The 8,067-nt window shown below is 30.8% G+C and overlaps 1 pseudogene; it reads left to right on the forward strand.

Annotated features, from left to right (window-relative positions):
• Window positions 1-5,136: 5,136 nt before the first annotated feature.
• On the forward strand, window positions 5,137-6,744 carry LOC149254315 (7-deoxyloganetin glucosyltransferase pseudogene; annotated as a pseudogene).
• The last annotated feature ends 1,323 nt before the right edge of the window (window positions 6,745-8,067 follow it).

Below are 8,067 nucleotides of genomic sequence, written 5' to 3' on the forward strand. Positions count from 1 at the left end.
TACTCTAAAATATAGCATTTTAAATTTCTTTGTTTAATTTAAAAAGATATAAAAAAATTATTTTCTTACTTCTTAAAAAAAAAAAAAAAAAAAAATTGTTGTTAAATCTTTTCCACTTACATCTTATTATTCTATTTTTACTCATTATTCTTCTATGTTCATTTCATTAACTAAACTTTTATGTTCAAAATAAGTTATTATGAGAGACAATTGATTGTAATTTAATTTACCCTTAACTTTATTGGCAATGAAATTGATAATCTTTCAATTTTTGTTACCCTTAAATATCTTATATTGTGCTATTATTAAATCAATCTATGTATCACTTTGGTCTAGCTTCATGAATTAGAGTTTGGGTTACATAATTCATTTGGGATACAATGTTAATGAAATTGATAATCTTTCAATGTTTGGTCCCTTTAAATCTCTTATATTTTGCTATTATTAAATCAATCAAGGTATCGCTTTGGTCCTTGTTCACCAATTAGACTTTAGGATATTCTGTTTTAGAGCATACATTCATAGTCAACACAAATATATGAGCAAAATTAATGACCACTCATTTGAAATTATTATCAATTCTTATAAACTGAATAAATTAAGCTTCATTGCAACTAGGATAGTTATTCAGACGTATAAAAATGATAACAAAACGTGAACGCAAGAGAAGCTCTGGGGAATCAAAGAAGGGTGTTGTATTTTATAGAAGACAAGGGATTAAAAAACAGTGGGTTGTATTAATAAGCGAGGCGGATTTGAAAAACTGTGGGCTGTATTTCTAATTTTTATAATTGATGAGGCGGTTTCGTGTTTGGCATGGGATAGTTTGATAGATTTATGTGTGGGTAAGGGTTTTCAATCAAAATATTAAATTAAAGTATTGATAAAATATTCATATTACCAATTCAGATTGATTTTAATTTTGGATCTAAAAACGCCATGAAACATTAAATTTATTTTCTTTTATAGAAGACAAGAGATTAAAAAACAATGGGTTGTATTCATAAGTGAGGCGGATTTGGAAAACTGTGGGCTGTATTTCTAATTTTTATAATTGATGAGGCGGTTTCTGTTTGGCATGGGATAGTTTGATAGATTTATGTGTGGGTAAGGGTTTTCAATCAAAATATTAAATTAAAGTATTGATAAAATATTCATATTACCCATTTAGATTGTAATTTTGGATCTAAAAATGCCATGAAACATTAAATTTTTTTTTTTTATAAGTGTTAAAAGAGACATCAATTTTTTTCTATTATAAACTGAATAACGCAAGAGAAGCCCTGAGGAATCGAAGAAGAGTGTTGTATTTTATAGAAGACAAGGGATTAAAAAACAGTGGTTTGTATTCATAAGCGAGGCGGATTTGGAAAACTTTGGGCTGTATTTCTAATTTTTATAATTGATGAGGCGGTTTCGTGTTTAGCATGGGATAGTTTGATAAATTTATGTGTGGGTAAGGGTTTTTAATCAAAATATTAAATTAAAGTATTGATAAAATATTCATATTACCAATTTAGATTGATTTTAATTTTGGATCTAAAAATGCCATAAAACATTAAATTTATTTTCTTTTATAAGTGTTAAAGAGACATCAATTTTTTTTCTATTATAAACTGAACAATGCAAGAGAAGCTGTGAGGAATCGAAGAAGGGTGTTGTATTTTATAGAAGACAAGGGATTAAAAAACAGTGGGTTGTATTCATAAGCGAGGCGGATTTGGAAAACTGTGGGCTGTATTTCTAATTTTTATAATTGATGAGGCGGTTTCGTGTTTAGCATGGGATAGTTTGATAGATTTATGTGTGGGTAAGGGTTTTCAATCAAAATATTAAATTAAAGTATTGATAAAATATTCATATTACCAGTTTAGATTGATTTCAATTTTGAATCTAAAAATGCCATAAAACATTAAATTTATTTTCTTTTATAAGTGTTAAAAGAGACATCAATTTTTTTTCAATTATAAACTGAATAACGCAAGAGAAGCTCTGAGGAATCGAAGAAGGGTGTTGTATTTTATAGAAGACAAGGGATTAAAAAACAGTGGGTTGTATTCATAAGCGAGGCGGATTTGGAAAATTGTGGGCTGTATTTCTAATTTTTATAATTGATGAGGCGGTTTCGTGTTTGGCATGGGATAGTTTGATAGATTTATGTGTGGGTAAGGGTTTTCAATCAAAATATTAAATTAAAGTATTGATAAAATATTTATATTACCAATTTAGATTGATTTTAATTTTGGATCTAAAAATGCTATGTAGTATTAAATTTATTTTCTTTTATAAGTGTTAAAATAGACATCAATTTTTTTTCTATTATAAACTGAATAGGTTATCAAGGTTATCAAGGTCTCCCCTGAATGTGTATCCACCCACTCCCAATTAGGCAGGCCATACTCTATTCACCGGTGTATATATACATTGTATATATACATATCTCCTCCCATGAAGAGGTATATACAGTCTGGGACTGAGAAGGAATTCCAATTCCTATTTCTATTCCTGCATATACATCCTCTGGTCTCACTCTCAGTTTCAAGATAAGTTCAGTTTGCAATGGCCTTGGCTGCTAAATCCAATGAGATGGCACCTAAATTCGCCCACCAGTACAGCAATGCTTCAGGCGTTGATCAGCGGGATTACAGCGAGGAATTTAGCTCTGAAGAGTCTGCGAAGAGTAAGGGCAAATTGGGAGATCATAATGAGGTGAAATCTGTAGCGAGTACAGGGTTTGAGAAGGCAAAATCTGCTGCAAGCACAGGTGCAAAGAAGGCCAAAGCAGGAACTTCAGCTGGCCTCCGTTGGATAAAGATTCAGTACCACAAAAAGACAAACCATACCTCACAGGAGCAGGCCTCAAAGTTCAAGCATAAAATCCAGTGATAAGTTCATTTTATCTATAAAAATTGCATTTTTTTGTGGGGCTTTGGGCTTGTTATTCCTTATGCTTGTTGTACTAGATTTTGAATTTGGTTGCATGTTACTGCCATTCTAAGGGTGTCTTCCAGGATATCAGCGCATTCCTAGCGAAGAATGCATTGCAAATGTTTAAGTGTGGATTTTAAGGTTAATTATTGACCAATGAATGCATATGACACCAGAATTGTTGTGGTTGTTTTGATTCTATGGTGTGACTATGATCAGAATTATTGCGGTTGTTTTGATTCTAGGGTGTGATTATGATTATGTAATGGCAGGAATAAAAATGAAATATATAATAGTATAATATTTACTAAAGAGGTTGTTTGAGCAGATAAGTGGCCAGGTTATCACAAGATGGAAAGAGAAAAGTATTAGGAAAAATTTGGTCTCAAAACAAAAAATATGTAATAAAAAAGATTGAAGATAATGATGTCAACCATAAGGGTAAATAGTTTTGAAGGGAACAAAAGATAACTATTTTTTAATTAAAATTTTGACTTATCTATTTTTTGAGGTGGCATCTATAATTATTTCACATTTCATGTTTGTAAGCAAACTACAAGCATTCCACAACATATTTTCCAGATTTGAGGTGGCATCTATAATTATTATGAACAAAGATAAATCTGTTCTCTGATTACTAGTATCTTGCCTCCAAGTCACTACCACATTTACTAACACTGATACAAGTAACTCATTTAGAAATTGGGAATATGAAAACATACCAGGAATTGGGAATCTACAAACAAATAAAATCCTGTACGTTAGCAACCCTGTGGAATGCGCTCCTCTCCAGCTTAAATCGTTGTCAAACCTAGTGGCTCTCAATTGAAACTACCAAATGAAATGGTATCAAAGGGTAATTGTTAAATAATAATTAATAAGAACTTGGATCATATGCACAATTAGAAAAAGCAACTCAAAAAGAAACTGTTGTTTTTAAAATGGGAGCAACTTAGAAACTGCCAAATGTAATGGTATGAAAAGGTAATTTTGGCATAATAAGTAATAAAAACTTGCATCATATGCACAATTAGGAAAAACAACTAAAAAAGAAACTGTTGTTTTTGAAATGGGAGTTTCTCAAATAGGATTTAAGTTTTAACATGAAAGGAAATTCCCAAATTCAACATTCTTAAAATTTTAATTTTAGAAAAAATGAAATTTTAAAAAAAAGTTGAAAATTTAACAGCCCTTCTTAAAAATTTTTAGATATTATTCCAATTTTTTTTTTAAATGACAAAAATCATATTTAAAAATTTCCCGTTACTTCTCTGACATGTCAGAGGCCCTTTGAAGGGCTCTGACGTGTTCAATTTTGAACACTGTCTATGTCTCGTAAACAAAACAGAAATCTTATATATATCAATGCCAATATCAAATCAGTAAACAAAGGTTTCATAGTTGATGCCAGTACTTTTACTTTTCCCAGCTTTAATCTTTCCTTTAAATCTTAGACATATTTATACAAAGTAATCAGAATTCTCAAATTGTAATTCACAAAATTCATTTTGATTTTAAATATATAAATTAATACATAATTTTTTTGAAATAAGTTTTATATAATCTTCTATTTTTTTTTCTATAAACACTCTACTTATTATTATAAGTAAAATAGAACTCTAAAATAAATGAAAATATAATATTCACTTAAAACATTAAACATTTTAATTTTAAGATACTATAAACTGTTTATTTCCAAAAGTTATATTTTATTATAATTAATTGTAAAATTGATATAATTAAATTATATATATATAATTAAAAATATTACTATACATAAGTTTTTAAATAATTAAAAATACGCATATAAATTAATATTCCAATATTAATATTTATTTCCAAAATTTATGCTTTATCATAATTAATTGTAAAATATATATATATATATAAAACTTTACATAAAATTTTAAATAATTAAAAATATAAATACAAATTAATATTACAATATCCTAAATTTTTGAATATTTTACTTTATAGATATATATTTTACACATCTCATTTCGATTGAACTTCCAATTTCTGGACCTGCTCCTATATCCTGAAATGTATATGGCCTTTCTCGATGCGTCACGGAAAATGAACGAAGTGATTTTAAAAGGAATTACACCTTCTCCAAACTGTGCGTATATGGGCTATTGCCCGAAATGTTTGACCGGGTAAAGGACATTGCTAAATGGCTGTGCTTGATGGTGAGTTACCTCCTGTGAAATGGCTGTGCTTGATGGTGAGTTACCTGTTTTATTATCATGTTTTTGGAAAATTGATAATAAATTTGTTTTAAACTTTATCTAAATTCCTAAAAATAAAGTTTTATAAACAAAGTTGACTTTAAGATATGGAATGTATACAATGAAAAGTTGGTGGAATAAATACAATGGGTTCGAAAATTGATTAAGACTTTGATCTGTATGGATGGAAGTGCGTAGCTTACACGATCCAAACGGTCACATATTATTACTTACATTTTGAAAATGGATTATGCAGTGAGTGATGGGAGATTTTCATAGTTTTTATAGTCTTAGAGATTTTGAAATAGTACGGCTTAAAATATATCATTTAAATTTATATTTTGAAAATAGATTATGTCGAGTGAGGGAGACTTTCACAGTTTTTCATATTATTAAAGATTTAGAAAATAACACGATTTAACAGTGATCCATCCCAGAGTTTTTTATATTGTTAAAAAATTTCAAAATAACCTGTATAAAATATGTGATCCATCCCACATGTCAGATAATTATGTTGTTTAAAAAATTGTATACCTTTAACGATAATTATGTTGTTAAACAATTGTATACCTTTAATACCTGTTGTAGTTTCAATCTGGTCTTCGCACTTTGGATGAATAATGTTCGTCTTTGACAGATGAAAGCTGCCTCATCGAGGAATATATTGATGAAGTGAGAATCACTTGCATCCCAGGAATGCGGTTGAGGGAGCTGCCCAACTTCCTCTTAGTCACAGACATTTCGGATCCTGGTTTTCACAGTGGAATAATGGTAGGCCAAGGTACATTATCAGCAGCTGCATTACTAGTCAACACATTCGAAGAACTGGAACGCCCAGTCTTGGAGGCACTCTCAGTTAACTTCCCTGTATATGCCATTGGTCCTCTACCGTTATCTCAATCATTTCATTGTAAGAGTAAAGATGGACCCTCGGATGAATTCAGTATGTGGAATCAGGAAAGTTGCTGCCTCACATGGTTGGATACACAGAATCCATGTTCTGTCGTGTACGTTTGTTTGGGAAGCATTGCAGTTTTGTCCAATGAACGACTACTGGAATTTTGCATGGGGATTGGCCTCCAGCCAAAAACACTTTTTGTGGGTTATCCGGTCAGATATAGTTAATGGTGAATCTGCCATATTGCCAAAGGAATTCATTGAGGAAACAAAGGATAGAGGTCTGTTGGTGGGGTGGGCACCCCAGATAAAAGTACTGTCCCACCCTTCTGTGGGAGGGTTTCTCACTCATAGCGGGTGGAACTCCACGTTGGAAAGCATAAGCGCGGGAGTGCCGATGATATGCTGGCCCTTTTTGGCCGATCAACATATAAATGCGAAATTCATTTGTGAAGAGTGGGCAATAGGAATGCATTTAAAAAAGACGGTGAAGAGGGAAGAGGTGGCAGTGTTGGTGAGGAATTTGATAGGAGGAGAGGAAGGAGTTAAAATGAGGAAAAGAGTTGGAAAACTGAAACAAGCTGCGAAGCACGCTGTCCAGGATGGAGGATCTTCTAACAACAACTTAGAGAAGTTACTCCACCAAATAATTCCTCAAAAGAATGCATCAAATTATAGACCAGATGGTTGAGTGCACTATTTTCTAGCCATATTAATTAGGTTGGGTTTGAAGAATCAATTTCAATGGAGGAATAATTTACTCACAACAAATCCTATGCGTAAATCTTAGTTTGAACTATTTCAAACTTGACACAGAGTTTGAAATAGTTCAATTCTCTAAAATTAACTTCTATTTTCAACCTCTCCAATAAAATGTAAGGCAAAAATGATGCATTTAAGAAGATTTATAAATAATGTTATACACATTTAGATGCAAAGATATATGGCTGATTTTGATATCATATTTCATATTATATATTTCAACATATATAGCATCCATAAATATGTAGGCAATGTCTGTTTTCCTTCAAATTTTATTGAATATTATCATATTATCAATTAAGAGTAAATTAATCAATCATATATATATATTAGAAAATATATGGCTTGATTTTAAATCCTAGATTTCACGCCACAAGATATAGGTCCATAAAGATCTCCATTGTTCCGTCAATCAAATTGTAGAGATAATTTTTTTTCTCATAATTGATGCCTTAAAACAATGACTCTCAAATGTGCTAAAACTGAAAAAATGAATCCCAAATAAGCCAAAGCGAATCTTGCTTTAATGACTGCAGAGCTAGAATTGTTCTGAATTTTGGATGAAGTTTATCACTAATAGATCTCGGTCTCTTCGATAGGGATGAAAGTCTTGTAGCTTCGCTAACCTATAACAAAGATAAATGTATATCCCAGTGAAATTCTAAATATACCACAACCCAAACATAAAACTAGTTTTAAGCAAGGAGTTTCAAGTAGAAAACATAATCAATGTCAATGGTGAACAGTGTAGCACTATGGACAATGAAAGAATAGTTGCAAAGTTAGTATAGACAGAGGGAGGAAAGTCATGTTTGTAATGCCACCAGACATTACTGTAAAGGGAAGCAAAAGTGACCTAGAAAAAATTGATAATGTGGAGGATTGAACTAAAAGTTTGCAGGTATTTTCTAGTACAAAGTTAATCTAGCACTTTAGCAAATACTACACAATATGGTATAATCAGTAGAGAAAAACAGAGAACTAGAAAATAAGTTACATTCTTACAATTACAGTCTTTGCCATGTGGATGACATTATATTGTTGTATCCACCGATAAATATATGTAAGAGATTAGTAGCTAAGATTTTGTCATTATAAAATGCCTCAAAAGCAATTTCAAAATGAGAAAAAAATACTTAAAATAGATCAAATCTTGTTTTGAGCAAAACTGCAAATAATTTATTACAAGTGTGTTTCTTTAAACTACAACTCGTAGGTTTATATTATAAAATCCAAATCAAAGAAAAGTGGG

The sequence above is a fragment of the Pinus tabuliformis genome, chromosome 7 (assembly GCF_031772625.1).
Source record: "Pinus tabuliformis cultivar Carrire ecotype Pingquan chromosome 7, CPIR1, whole genome shotgun sequence".
Lineage (NCBI taxonomy): Eukaryota > Viridiplantae > Streptophyta > Pinopsida > Pinales > Pinaceae > Pinus > Pinus tabuliformis.